This window comes from Giraffa tippelskirchi, chromosome 2 (genome assembly GCF_054371585.1).
Source record: "Giraffa tippelskirchi isolate mGirTip1 chromosome 2, T2T-mGirTip1v1.2.pri, whole genome shotgun sequence".
Lineage (NCBI taxonomy): Eukaryota > Metazoa > Chordata > Mammalia > Artiodactyla > Giraffidae > Giraffa > Giraffa tippelskirchi.
The window spans coordinates 166,362,639-166,377,016 of record NC_137276.1 but is presented as its reverse complement, the minus strand read 5'-3'; the positions used below and the strand labels follow the sequence as shown (position 1 = coordinate 166,377,016).

Sequence of the window (14,378 nt, the reverse complement as noted above, 5' to 3'; positions counted from 1 at the left end):
GCCAGTGTGAGGACCATACTCTGAGAGCACCTGATCCCTTGGAACAAGAGCAGCCCATCAACAGATGCTGACTGACTTGGGTATATTATCAAATCACCCAAAGATTTGAACCCTGGGCTGCCTGGTAGCAAAGCCCACCCTCTTATCATGACACTGAGCCTACTCTCGGGGTGCCTGCGGGAACATGTAGGGTGGGCCTGACATCTGCTTAGGCTCCAGGAGGAGGGTAGAGTTTGTTGGTCTTTATAGTCTCCTCACAGGGAGAGACAATACCAGTTTCCTGCCAGGAAACCCAGAGGCGTTGGAGGCCCAGAAATTCTGGGTAGAGTTTCAAGACAGCAAAGAGATCCTGGAATTCCAAGCCTGGACAGACTCCTGGTGCTGGGTGTGACCTGGGAAAAGACAGTCATGGATGTGCATTGTCCCAGGGTGTTTGTGACCAAGCTGGTGATGTTGCTTTAAAGTTACATGCCTAGCTTATGCTCCATAGGAAATTCAGGGCCCTCTAGTGATGGAAACATGGCTCAGTGAAGTCAGAGGTAGTGGGGTGAGGTCCCAAGCCATCCGGACAAGTAGGGGACAAGGTGGGTGGGGTGGAACGGTTGTGAGAGTTTGCACAGCTGGAAACGGTGTGTTTAGGAGAGGAGGAGGAGAGCTGTGCTGGGAAGTGTAGCAGGATGTGAGGAGCTCCGGTTCTCTGGAAGGACGTACTCAGACACCCGGAGACTTGAGTCACCTGGTTTTGCTGAACAATGAACAATTTTTAAAAATCCACCCTCAAACAAACCTTCCTGTAAGTGCCTACTATGTGCACAGCACTGTTCTAGAGGCTGTGTGAGGCCTTCAAGAGAAGACTGATAAAAACACAAGAGAGGGATGTGTCAAATGATTGGTACAGGTGGAAAGTCTTAGGAGTGGGGAGAAGAGTCCTGTGGGCTATGTGGCTGGGGAGGCTTTAGGGAGGTGAGTCTGCTGGTCCCGGCAGGAGGAGTGAGTGTGAGATGTGTAGTGGTCATGGTGTGAGCGGGGGGGGGAAGCCCCCCTTGTGTGAACAGCTCAGCCTGAGGGCAGTGAGTGCATGTGGGGAATGATGGTGAAGATATGGAGGAAGAGGGAGGGTGAGTGTAAGACACCTTGTTCTGGACTACCGTGCCCTCTCTCCCTCAAAGCAAGAGAGCCTAGGTCTCTGAGGACCCCTGAGGACCCCTGCCTCCTGGTGGTGGGGCTGCTGGTACTGACTGCTTCTTACACGAGTTTCTCTGAGGAGCCTTCACAGGCAAAAGTTCATACTATTTTTACCTTTTCCAGAAATATTAGTGGTTGGAAGGAGGAGAGGAAAGCCTTCCCCTTTTAGAGGTGGTAAGACTGAGATCCAGGGAAGGGCAGGGGCTAGAAGTGGGTAGGGGTTCAGGCGTGGGTTAGACGCAGGAAATGGTTGGGCTAGCCCTCTGAATGGAATAATATCTGCTGAGCACAGTCTTCCCTGAATAGCACTGGGGCCTGGGCACTTGATCCTAAGTGTGTTCTGTGCAGTCTGTGTCTTTGAAGGTCTGGGGAGAAAGTGTGGAGAACAAGGGAGGTCAGAACAAACCTAGGCAGAACATAAGGTTCCAGACATCTCCCCCTGGCCCCAGCAGGCTGGTATTATCTCAAGCCCCTGTCCTGAGTGCTATGGCCTGGTACTGTGGTTGCAGGAGTCGTCTCCCACAATTCATGCCACTCCACCCTCTGACAGTCTTCTCTCTGTCCCCCTTCTACCCCATCCTAGTAGGAGCTGAGCATTTAATCAACACTGCAAAATCCTGTCTCCCGACTGGATGGCCCATTAGGTAGCATCTTAGCTGGTCTTTGGAGAGACCCACTCTTTTCCGTTCCATTCCCCCTGTCAAAGCCATTAATGGCTCCCTCAACTCTGAAACCAGCCAGACCTGCCTAAGGAGGGGGAGAGGGGTAGACATCTGAGCTCTAACTCCACCAGTGGTATCACCCATGAATAATTATAACCAAAGAGGAGTGTTCTGTTGCCTTGGCAACTCTCTTCATGGGTTCTGGAGCTCAGAATATCTGACAAATTTCAGTGTTTCACACGCAATGAGCAGAGATGGAGGAGCAAATCAGAGGGTAAATCTCAGGAATCAGGACCATGGCCAAAGATGACAAGGGTGACTAAGATGAGGTTTAAGAAATGGTTGAGCTCACAAAGGAGTCACTCCAGTCCTACCCTCTCCTGCCTTCTCTCCTTCCACCTTTGCTTGCATATCTGTATCTCCCTGTCCATGAAGCCCTGGGGCCTCTTGTTTTTCCTTATGTACTCTGAGTCACCAGCATGAACTGGGGGTGGCCTGTATGGGCAGAATTCTGCTGGTAGCTGAAGGAAAAGCAGTGGGTCCAGAGGGAGAAAGAGTTGGGGACGACGTGTGACTCTTGGTCATGGCTGTGGTCCTCAGAGAGCTCCACACTTGTCGAGGGAGAGCATGGTCTTCCCCTCCACGGTACTTCTGCTGGGAGGAGAGGAAAGACCTTGGTGTGAGGGAGCCTAGTGGTTGGGAGTATGGTATTCTCGGATATTGTTTATCTTTGTGTGTATCGTGGGACAAATAATGAAGAAATGAGGTGACAGAAAGACTGCATCCCAAGAAAGTTGGTGCAGCTCAGGCAAGCGTGGGGGCCTGGGAGGATGTTGGAGGCCTGCAGCAGGGGACTGGGGAAGCTGGCTGGAGGAGAAAAGCTCCTTTGTGGCCAAGGAGGGCTCTCCTCTCAGGGTTCCATTGCTGGAACCTTTTTCTATGGAGATGTGGTCCTTTGTGAGAAAGTTTCCTTGGACACCGGAGACCAGAGTAACAAGGAGGCAAAGGGCCCTGGGGCACTCCCTTGACGTTGTTCTCTAGAGAAAACATGCTGAATGGGTGCTTGTGGGTCAAAGTCAGGTTGCACATGTTGAGCAATGGAAACTCCCTTGGAAACACAGCAAAGTCCTTTCCTTCTGTGGCTCACTTCCTAGGGCACCATCCTCTCGAGCCACACTTTGGCCAGCATCTGAATGTGATGGCTCCCTTTGCTTTGTGTGCAGTTTATTATGCACTGGCTGTGTGCTCGGCCCTCTGTGGGAGAGACTCTTCAGAACCACCCTTCCTGCTCTGCGGAGACCTGTAGGAAGGGGAAGGGATCTCTCTGCCTTGTTAGGGATGGGCTGGTGCAGAGGAGAAAGGCAGAGCCTTGGGCCAGGTGAGATGGCACGTGAGAGTGGTAACTCTGAGATACCTTGGGTGTCTTCACACGGGGGTTTCAAGGAAGATGTGGATGCTGGCCTCCAATCTGCTGAAGAGTGAGGTAGAACCCTGGAATTTGGAAGATAGGACATCATGGGTCATCATTGAAGGAACAGTTCCAGAGAGTGGTGGGCAAAGGAAAGCCTACCTGGGTGACAAAGGAGAATTTCTGCATCACTTGGAAGTGCCTCCTGGCTCTGACCACAGTGTCAGAGATTGCACCCAAGTACTGCATTTCAGACTCTTTTGTTGTCTATGAGGGCTACTCCATTTCTTCTAAGGGATTCTTGCCCACAGTAAGAGATATAATGATGATCTGCATTAAATTCACTCATTCCCATTCATTTTAGTTCACTGATTCCTCAGATCTCAATATTCACTCATATAGTCAAAGCTGTGGTTTTTCTAGTAGTCAGGTATAGATGTGAGTTGGACCATAAAGAAGGCTGAGTGGCGAAGAATTGATGCTTTTGAATTGTGGTGCCAGGGAAGACTCTTGAGAGACCCTTGGGCAGCAAGGAGATTAAACCAGTCAATCCTAAAAGAAATTAACCCTGAATATTGGAAGGACTGATGCTGAAGCTGAAGCTCCAATACTTTGGCCACCTAATATGAAGAGCTATCTCATTGGAAAAGACTCTGATGCTGGGACAGATTGAAGGCAAAAGGAGAAGGGAGCAACAGAGGATGAGATGGCTAGATAGCATCACCAACTCAATAGATATGAATTTGAGCAAACTCTGGGAGATAGTGAAGGACAGGGGAGCCTGGCATGCTATACAATCCATGGGGTTGCAAAGAGTTGGACACGACTTAGCAACTAAACAACAACTGTTTAATTATTCCTCATTCAGTTCAGTTCAGTTATTCCTCATGGGAGAATTTGTTTATTTAAAAGAAGCAAGTTAGGCTAAAGAAATAAATCTAATGGTAGAATTTCATATGCCCTTAACAGTCAGGCAGAGATGATATTTTGGGGCCTTTGGGCTGCATTTATAAAACAGTTATAGCCCCTCTCTGCTCTGTATCTGTCAGATCTTATCCTGAGGATGAAATTCAGTTCAAGATGTGTCAAATCCAGCTTCAGGGGAAACATAACTTTTGACAGGTGGAAGGGGAAACTGACTTTTTTTTGTGTGTGCTATCCCAGAGGGTATAACTAGGTCTTCTGAGTAGATATTAGTGAAAAAAAGCTGAATCAATAAGAACTGATCAGTAATGGAAAGGCCTGCTCTGGGGTGGGGTTGGAGGGAGCTAACATTTAACTGACACCGTATGTATGTCCTGCACTATGTCAGGTACTTGAAGCTTGTCTTTTATACTCGTCACAGAAGTTGGGGGACTTGCCCACACTCACGATGGAGCTGCCGTGATTCTTACCCAGATCTCTTGACTCCAAAATCTTATTCCTTGTATCCGTACTGAGATGCTGGGTATGGTCCCCTGTGGTCCCTGTCCCTGAAGATGCTGACGGTCTCTCCCAAGAGCCCAGAAGGGATTACAGCTTGAAGAGGGAAGTGGATTCCATTCTTCTGGGCCTGACCCTGACAGAGAGCCTCACTAGCTCTATTGATGGGAATAATTATGGGTTGCCTCAGAGATTTTGTTTCCATTCTCCTGTGATTTCTCTTATCAGGACATACAGTTCTAACTCACAGTGCAGCTGTCCTGCCTTTCCTGGGGACTTCAGGAGCAGGGGTGGTCTCATCTCACCCTGGACGATGGATGAGCCCACCTTCCCTCCCCCAGCCTAAGCTTTTCTTTCCCTGAGTTTATGATTCACGATTTTGGATATCCCAAAGGAACCTTAGACAGAATGTCTAAAATGAAACTAATCAACCTCATCACCATCCTCCCTGCAAATTTTACTTTTCGCTAGGCTTCTCTCTCTGAATGTGACCCTGTCATTCTCTTGAAGCTCAGGTTGACTCTGATTCCCTGCGTCTCCTGCTCCCCATTCACCAGGACTTTCCCATTCATCTTGAAACACTGAGGACATTGTCCTCCCTGCCAATGCCAAGGCCACCCCCTTGTTCAGACCCTCCTCGGCCCATCCTGGCTCTCTGAGTGCTGCTGGTTGCCTTTATGTCAGTTCCTCTGTAGCCTGTCTTTCCCCTGTTCAAGTGTGCTCAGCGGTTTCTCACAGCCTTCTAGTTAAGGATCAGACTCTTCACTCCATCATCCAAAGCGCTCTAGTCTCTCCCAATCCAGCTGTTTCCTACCAGCTCTGTCTTCTAAGCAGAGAGTGCATATTTCTGTACTTTTCTCCCCAGGATGAGATTTTTCCTGTCCCAAATGTCCTTACCTCTTTCCCCTACCCCTGACTGTGTCCAGTGGAATCCTCTAAGGAATTCTCCAGGCAAGAATACTGGATAGGGTTGCCGTTTCTTTCTCCAGGGGATCTTCCCGACCCAGGGATCGAACCCAAGTCTCCTGCATTGCAGGCAGATTCTTCACTGTCTGAGCTACCAGGGAAGTCCCAATTTAGGGTAAAGACTGTTTTATATACCATTTTCTTTTTATTTGAATTTAGCACAATGCTGGGGCTTAGACAGTAAAGAATCCGCCTGCAATGTGGGAGACCTGGGTTCAGTCCCTGGGTTGGGAAGATCCCCTGGAGGAGGGCATGGCAACCCACTCCAGTATGCTTACCTAGAGAATCCTCATGGACAGAGGAGTCTGGCAGGCCACAGTCCATGGGGTCGCAAAGAGTTGGACATGACTGAGCAACTAACCACTACACAGCACAATGCTGTGAGTGAGAACTGCCCAGTTCTCATTCTTTCTGCTCACCACACCCTCCTTCCCCACACAGCCCCCAGGAGTCTTCCCTTGTTAATCCTGGAGGCTTTTGAGCTGCCAGTGTCTTTGTCCATGCTGCTTACCCACACCCCCATTCCTATCCGTGTCCTACCATCTTAGAGAAGCAGTGGGAACCAGTGGCAAGTGCACTGGCTGTGGAATCAGGTGGATCCGGGTTTGAATCTTGGATCTGCTACTTACTAGCTATGTAGCTTTGAGCATGTTACTCAGCCTCCCTGGGGCTTGGCTTTTTCAACTCTGAAAACCCTTCATCCTTAGGTAAAGGTACATAATAGGCCCTCAGTAAACATCAGTCTCCCACCTCTCCACCCCATCTTCAAATCTTCCCTCTTGCACGTAGCTTCTGAGTATTTTATTACATGCTCAGTTGTGCTTCCCCTGAAATCCTGTAATGTTTATAATGGCAAAGACTTGTCAGAACTGGAAGAATTGCTTAGTGTAAGTCTTGTTTTAAAGATCAGGAGACTGAGGCTCAGAGACCTCTAACAACTAGCCCCAGGCTGCCTGGAGCCCATGGGGACTGAGCCAGGTCTAGCACTCAGAGCCATGACCCAGCAGTGTCGGTCATCATGGTGCTGGCCTCTGAGCAGCCAACAAGATCTGTGCTCTCCCTCAGCCCTGGGGCTGCCTCCGCCCCCACAGCATCCTGTGCAGTGCAGAATGCACATGGAGGAGAAGCTTAATAAATACTTGTTGATGGGCTTTTTCTGTGCCTATGTATCTTGCTGCCCTGGTGGACTACGTGTTCCCCCAGGCAAGAAACATGCCAGCATTTATGCTGTTCTTTGTCCCTTTTTGGTATTCAGTACAGACCTGATTATAGTAACAGAAGGTTAATTTCAGCCCCAAGAACAAGGATTTTCATAGCTGGGCAGGAGGTCCTCTCTGTGGTTTCTGGGGCTGTCCCCACAATATTCTGTCTGCCTCTGGCGAGTGTGATTCTGTTCAGTGTCCATTTGTGCCCTTGGAGAGGGCCCACTCCCACTCCTCCGGCTTCCCTGCCACACCCTCCGCCCTCTCGGCTCCCATCTCCCCCTACCCACGCCCTGTGTGGTGCTGCTGTGCTGCCTGCCCTGGCTAAGAATAAATCATCACGGTTGCATAGCAACGAGTTTGGTTTCCTTAACTCCTCCTCCTCCTACTCCCTTAAAAGTGCCTCAGCTCTAAATTTATGGTAGTGTGTCAGGAGATGCCGTTACCCCACAAATGTCCCCAAAGCCCAGTGTTGTTCCTGCAATGGTTGCTAGCTTTATGAGGACAGAGGCTGATGGCTTTGTTTACCTCTTCCCCTAGCACCTAACACAGTCTTGGCACATAGTAGGTGCTCAGGAAGTATCTACTGAATGGTGAATAAATGAATCACTTTCTCAGAATCCCTACAGTTATGAGGTGCTTCTGGGACTCAGAAATGTTATTATGGATCCTGGGGTGGTCAATGATTCCTCCCTTTTGGCTGGGTGCTTCCCTCCTCTCTTTCTCCAGCCTCCTAAAAATCTGATGTAACAAGAGAAGCCACATATCTCTTCATTTCTCACTGGCATGTGGATGGCAAATATGTTTTCCTCTCTGTGTTTTCTGGAAGCGGATGGTTCAGTCAGCCCCCATGGTTTATGGAGCCCAGTGGGAGGAACCAGTCTAATGGGGCTCCATGATTCTTGCCTGGAGAAGCTGAGTTAGGGCTGAGGGCAGATTATTATTTTTGGTGACAGAAGTATGAGACTTGCATTCAGGAGAGGATGATGCTCTGTGAGCTTTGAAGTCACAAAGTACCAGGTTTGAATCCCAGCTGTGCCAATTGCAAACTCTGTGACCCTTAGTGGGTCTCTTAACATAGCTCATGGATTAGAAGAATTGTATGAGAAAAAGCCGAGTCCAGCGTGTGTGCTAAATCGCTTCAGTGGTGTCTGACTCTTTGCGACCCTATGGACTGCAGCCCGCCAGGCTCCTCTGTCCATGGGATTCTCCAGGCAAGAATACTGGAGTGGGTTGCTGTGCCCTCCTCCAGGGGAATCTTCCTGACCCAGGGATCAAACCCACATCTCTTATGTCTCCTGCATTGGCAGGTGGGTTCTTTACCACTAGCACTACCTGGAAAGACCAGCAGAATGCCAGGAAACAGGGGTGCCCAAATAGTGTGAGTTTCCTTTTCCCTGTTTAGTGGGGAGATAGAAACATACCAGAAAATGCCCGTTACTAGTAGTGGGATGTCATCAATGTGTGGGTAGGCAAGGAAGGGGAGACCCAGGGAATGTCTCTTTTGGTGGGGAGTCAGAGGAAGGACCTAATGTATTTTTTTTGTTTTCTTCCTTTCTACATTAAAAAATATGTATTGGATTTCACAACTGACTTTTGGCTACCCTGTGTTCATCTCCTTCCAAAACGTCCCCATAGTCAAGGACACGGAGGTTCAGGGTCCAGAGGGAGACTGAAAGTTCAGTGGCTCCTCTGGGCTCATGGAAAGAGGTTTGAAGAGGAGGCTGGGGCGGGGCTGCTGTTCAGCTAAGAATAGCAGCAGCAGCTGCTAAGGGAACAGCCTGAGGTCAGAAGCCAGGGCAGCTGCAGGCACACATTCTCAGCAGAGGACTCAGAACTCAGCGAAGCTCTTCCCTGGCCCTCGGATGGGTTTGCAGACACTTCCTGATCCATGTGTCACCTGTGCCTGCCCACAGTGGGCACCAGCATCTCATCTCCCCTCCAGGCCCACACGTTGCCTCACTCCCCACCCCTCTTCATCTCTCGCACTGTCTATTGCCTGCCTTCTGGCCCTGCCTCAGGAGCACAACAGTGTCCACTTACTAGACTTTCACAAATCGGTCACTTGGTACTAAGTGTTCTCAGGCCTCTGTCCTCTGGGGTCTGAAGTCTGAGATAGCATCATGGTTCCATGGACCGCCAGAAAAACATTCAGGGAACAAGCATTAAATAAACACAAGATATATGAGATAACATGTTCCCATCCTGTGTGAGTGGGGCCAGTGCTCTTTGTGGGGGCCTTCTGGGTGTGTACGCTAGAAAGTCCTGGAGTTCCCTGCTTGACAAAGGTAAGGATGAGCTAAGTTAGTGCTTTTTTAGGGACAGTAATCCCAGGGAGAAACAAGCCCTCCTCCCACCAGGAAGAGGATGGAAAGGGGGTGTTTCTGGCTAGAGTTTAAGGCTGGACCTTGAGTGGAGATGCACACTGGAAGTGAAGGGTCTGAGGAGACAGGAGTCAAGACCATCTCCACATTTGCCACAGTCATTGAATGGGTCATTCATCCACTCAACAAACATCTAAGGAACACCTGCTAAGTACCAGTATGGGTGGGAGGGTATGCCAAATTAGTGGTTTTTCATCTTAGCTGCACACTGGAATTAGTGATGGAACCTGAAAAATACTGATGTTCACATTTTATCCAAGAATAATTACCTTAAAAAATCTCTGGGTCTGTGGGACAGGCATGAGTATGTTTTTGGAAAGTTCCGCAGGTGATTCTACTGTGTGGCCAGGGTAGAAAAGCACTGGTCTGAATGGCCTGAGGCTCTTTCCTGTAGCAGCACTCATCACCTCTTTTGGTCTCTCTACCCATGATAAAGATGTGTGTTGTAGTCTCTGAGATGTAGCCAGTGCTCCATGGCTGGTTCACATAAAAGTTTATCGAACAGCTATCATGGGCCCAGCAGTAGACAGAATAACAGTATCTCCTGGAAGTGTATAAATATAAGCACTCCATTTCTTTGAATGTTTATCTGGTGAACCAGAGCCAGCTTTTCTGATGAATGGAATTTTCAGTGATTTGTCCTGTCGCATCCCTCAGTGGAAGAGAAACAGTGACTATATCTGGTGCATTTCAGTTAAATGGAGATGAAACAGGTGGTGAAAAAGACAAACACAAATAGATGGAAGGCAGGCAAATAATAGGGATGCTACAAAGATAGGATGTGTTCACTGGGCAGGTTTTCATAAATGCACTTTGTGAAAAAGTAAAAGTAATATGCCTGTTTAATATTTGGAGTATTAGCAAGGATTTGAGCCCCTATGAGGCATCTGCCCTATGCTAGGCACAGTGGATGTGACTGTGGCACTGAAAAAATATGCTGTCTTGGGAAAATTAAAATTAATATTAATATAAAAAATAGAGATTTTAAACTACCCAGTTGTATTTTATGACTGTAAGATTATTAGGAACTTGGAGGAAAAGGTACAAAAGAGGCATGACTCAAAGTGCAGGCCATGGCTCAGCTCTGCCAGCTGTTATCAGTCAGTAATGAGAAGTACAGAAATTGAAAGGAAGCATTTAGAAACTTTTATAGCAATTTACCAGGGCAGTTTTGTCTGTTGAATCTAAAAATTAAAAAAAAAAAAAGACCGAGGCCTTATATTTTGTTTTTAAAATTACCTGTCTCAAGTAATTCATTTTCATTGTATTTTATCAAAGTACCAGTCTATAACAGATTGGATTTAAAAAAATGAGAGAGCCAAACAAGCTAAACTGGTCCTTTACTGCAGATGGTTTAAGCTCTGGTTAGAGTAGTGGGAAATCTGAGATGTAATGGCAAGCTGAAAAGTACCAGCAAGTGGGGAAGGACCAGTGTTCTGTCTGATGTTGAAAAGGGAGTTAAGAGTGTGTCCTGAAAACCTAGACCTTACTCATGCAGGAGGCTCTAAGACCATGAACATTTATGGAGTTTCTAGTAGCTACTGGAACTTTATATGTGCTTTGGGTGAATTCTTTCACTGACTCCTCTCACAACCTGTGTGATAACATGCTTGTCCATCCCTATCTTGTGGAGTCTGAAAGAGGCCACCACAGCTGGTGAGTGGTGGGCCTGCCTGTTAAAGCATGTTGGACTCTGGGGCCTGATGGCTCATGACCCCCTCCCCTTCTCCACTGAGTCCCTCCAGGTGACACGGAGGACAGGACGCAGACTCTGCCCATCCAGTTATTCCAGAATAGGAATGAGGAGAAGGCTCTGTAGTTTCAGAACACAGGGCTCGGGGTTGCCATTCCAGAAAGATGCCTTACCTCCTAGTGAGAAGCAGGGTTTGGATGTTGATCTGACAGTCCTTGGTGCTCACTTCCAGAGATATTTCATAGATGGACCCACCCTGGTTTGGACCTTTTTTTAGACTCTGAACTGTCTTATTAGCAGCTTTTGCCAGTGTCATCCCATCTACCCATTTATTTTTAAACTTTTAATTTTGAAATAATTGTAGATTCACAGGAAGTTGCAAAGAAACATACAGGGAGGTCCTTGTACCCTCCACCCAGCATCCCCTACTGTCAACATCTCACACAGCTATAGTACCATATCAAAATCAGGAAATTGACTTGGCCATACAGACCTACCTATCTATTTTCTGTCTATTAACTTTATTTAAAGACTTTGTTTTTTTTTAAGGATGAAGAGATTGAGACTTGGAGAGGTTTAGGTGCCCATTGTTAAAGTGAAAGTGAAAGTGTTAGTCGCTCAGTTGTGTCTGACTCTTTGCGACCCCATGTATTATAGCTCGGAGGCTCCTCTGTATATGGAATTCTCCAGGCAAGAAGACTGGAGTGGATTGCTGTTTCCTTCTCCATTAAAAAGACTTGTTTTTTAAGAGCAGTTTTCAGTTCACAGGAAAATTGAGAGGAAGATACAGACATTTCCCACTTTTACACCCTGCTCCCAGACATGCTTACTGACATCCCCCATTGTCAGCATCCCCCAATAGAGTGGTACATTTGTGACAATTGATGAGCCCACACTGACGTGTCATAATCACCCAAAGTCCACATTTTACATGAAGGTTCACTCTTGGTGTTGTATATTCCATGGGTTAAGACAAAAGTATAATGTGTCTGCCATTATAGGTGCATACATAGCAAGCCCTAAAAATCCTGCATGCTCCGCCTGTACGTCCCTCCCTCCCCCTCCCCCTTGGCATCCACTGATCTTTTTACTGTCTCCATAGTTTTGCCAGAATGTCATGTAGTAGGAACAATACAGTATATAGCCTTTTCAAATTGGCTTCTTTCACTTAGTAATGAGCATTTAAAGTTCCTCCGTGTCTTTTCACAGCTTGATAGCTCATTTGTTTTTAGCCCTGAATAATAATATTCCATTGTCTGGATGCACCACAGTTTATCCATTGGCCTATTGAAGGACATCTTTGTTGCTTCCAAGTTTTGGCAATTAAGAATAAAGCTGCTATAAACATCTGTATACAGGTCTTTTTGTGGACGTAACTTTTCAATTCCTTTGGGTAAGTACCCAAAAGTACCATGCTTTAACAAAGACATCACCAAGCCACAGTGTACCTGGAGAGGGTGGGTGGTCTGGAAGCACAGGTCACATCCAGATTGCTCTTAGGGACTAGCGTCAGTATCTTGTGTATAGGTGCCATGTGTTATTTAGCTCTCCTGCCTTAGCCCCTAAAGCAATATAAGGCACATAGTTGACCCTCAACAAGTGTTATTTGAATTGAGTGGTTGATTCAGAGCAGAAAATGTATGTATAAACATAATGACAGCCTTCCATATTGCTGGGCCTCTGATGAGGAGGACTGGTGAGATTTATCTCTGTCCCCCGTTGCTCGTGAGAGCAAAGCTAGGATTAGTGAATGGGAGAAGAACTAAAGGGGAAACATCCCAGCTGGATTTATAGAAGAAGTTAACCAAGAATGGGAACAGTGCAGCAGAGAAGTATGTAGCTGACCCCCCTACACTGAAAGTATTTTGCTAGTAGCAGATTGTCAGGGACGCCGTAGAAATGATTCCTGTGTTTTTTTGATATTAGGCCAAGTGGCTTTAATGGAAGTCTTTCCAGTTCCTTGTTTCTAAGATTTTAAGAATGTGCAGGCATGGACAGAAATAGAACAGTTGAGAAGGCAGACAAGTTTATGAGTAGAGGGTATTCATGGGGGTTGAGGTGAAAGCAAAACATTCTCGTGGAAGAACACCTGTAGATTTTTTTTTTTCTTTTTAAAAGGAAAGTCATAGGCAGCCAAATATAAGACCCTTTCTCTCTGCTTCTTTGGGTTACCTGCGGAATTTGCCCAAGACAACATCTGGAGTTAACCAGACAGTCAGATACTCATCTTTCTTTCAGGCAGCATTTGGTAACACCAGTTCTAGATGAAATTGTAGGAGCTGGATTCTGACTACAGCTCACATGTTTTTGTCACGTTAATCATTTATTGAAATTAAGGAGAAGAGTATTGCAATTTCTATTCCAGGAAATGAAGCAGGCACTGAGTTAATCAGATTACTTCCAGGTGAAAAAAAAAAATAGGTCAAGGTTCTTAAATTAGGCCATCTAAGAAGGTGATTATATATTCATATATGATTATCCTATAGGGTATATTTTAAATGATTTATGTTTTTATTTCATTTTACCTGCCAAGAAAAACACAAACTTATCATATCATATGTTTTAAAAACTCACAAAAAGAAAACTTATCTTATTACCATCTGTTTATTTTTTAAAGTAGGAAGCAGGGAAAGATTTTTTAAAGTAGGAAGCAGGGAAAGGAACTTTACATGTATTATTTCATCAATTTTCACAGTGATTCTGGATAGATGTTATTGCTTTCTTATGGCCAAGGAAACTGAAGCTGAGAAGAGTAACTTGTTCATTAGATGTGTCTTCACAAAGTAGAGCTGGGATTCAAAGCCAGATCTGTTGTACTCCAAAGCCAGTGCTCTTTATGCTAGTTAGTACTGGGGACATGTCATCTCTAGCGAAATCAACCTTACCGTGTTTGTGAATGGATTTCAGAACTATATGGTGTGTATTTCAAAGCCACATGTGTCAGTTCCATCTGCAGGAAAGCCTGCCTGATGTTTCATGAAACATGTTTCGTCATTGCTGATGATCTTTCTGCAGTGGAGTTGGATTAGGGCATTCAGACCATTGCTACACTCAATAGCTAATTGCCCCAGTCCTCTCCCCCACATCCCAGTGCCTCCAGGATGTATGATCATGAAGGTATGAATGCCATCCTTGGGCTAGAGCACAGTTTCCAGCTTGCCTGCTGCCTGATGTCTAAGAGTCCTATGCTCATTTTTTTTCAAGTCTTGGAATTGTTCTCATTCTCACAAGCAAGATTGGACAGAAGTCAGGAGACCTCATGGTAGAGGAGACAGCACTGTGCCTGAATGTGCCTTGTCCTTGCTGTGTGACTTTCTAGTCCTGCAGCTTTAAGGAAGACCTTATGGCAACCCACTCCAGTACTCTTGCCTGAAAAATCCCATGGATGGAGAGGGCTACAGTCCATGGGGTCTCAAAGAGTCAGACATGACTTAGCAACTTCTCTCTTTTTTTTTT

The 14,378-nt window shown here is 46.5% G+C and overlaps 1 protein-coding gene and 1 long non-coding RNA gene across 8 annotated transcripts in view; both read left to right on the top strand.

Moving 5' to 3' along the window:
- KALRN (kalirin RhoGEF kinase) overlaps positions 1-14,378 on the top strand; it is a 683,494-nt gene that overhangs the window by 106,824 nt on the left and 562,292 nt on the right. The window lies entirely within an intron of this gene.
- Positions 2,460-8,438, top strand: LOC145538875 (uncharacterized). The gene is made up of 2 exons (XR_014077305.1): positions 2,460-5,602; positions 8,034-8,438. It is a non-coding gene; the product is annotated as an uncharacterized LOC145538875 (long non-coding RNA).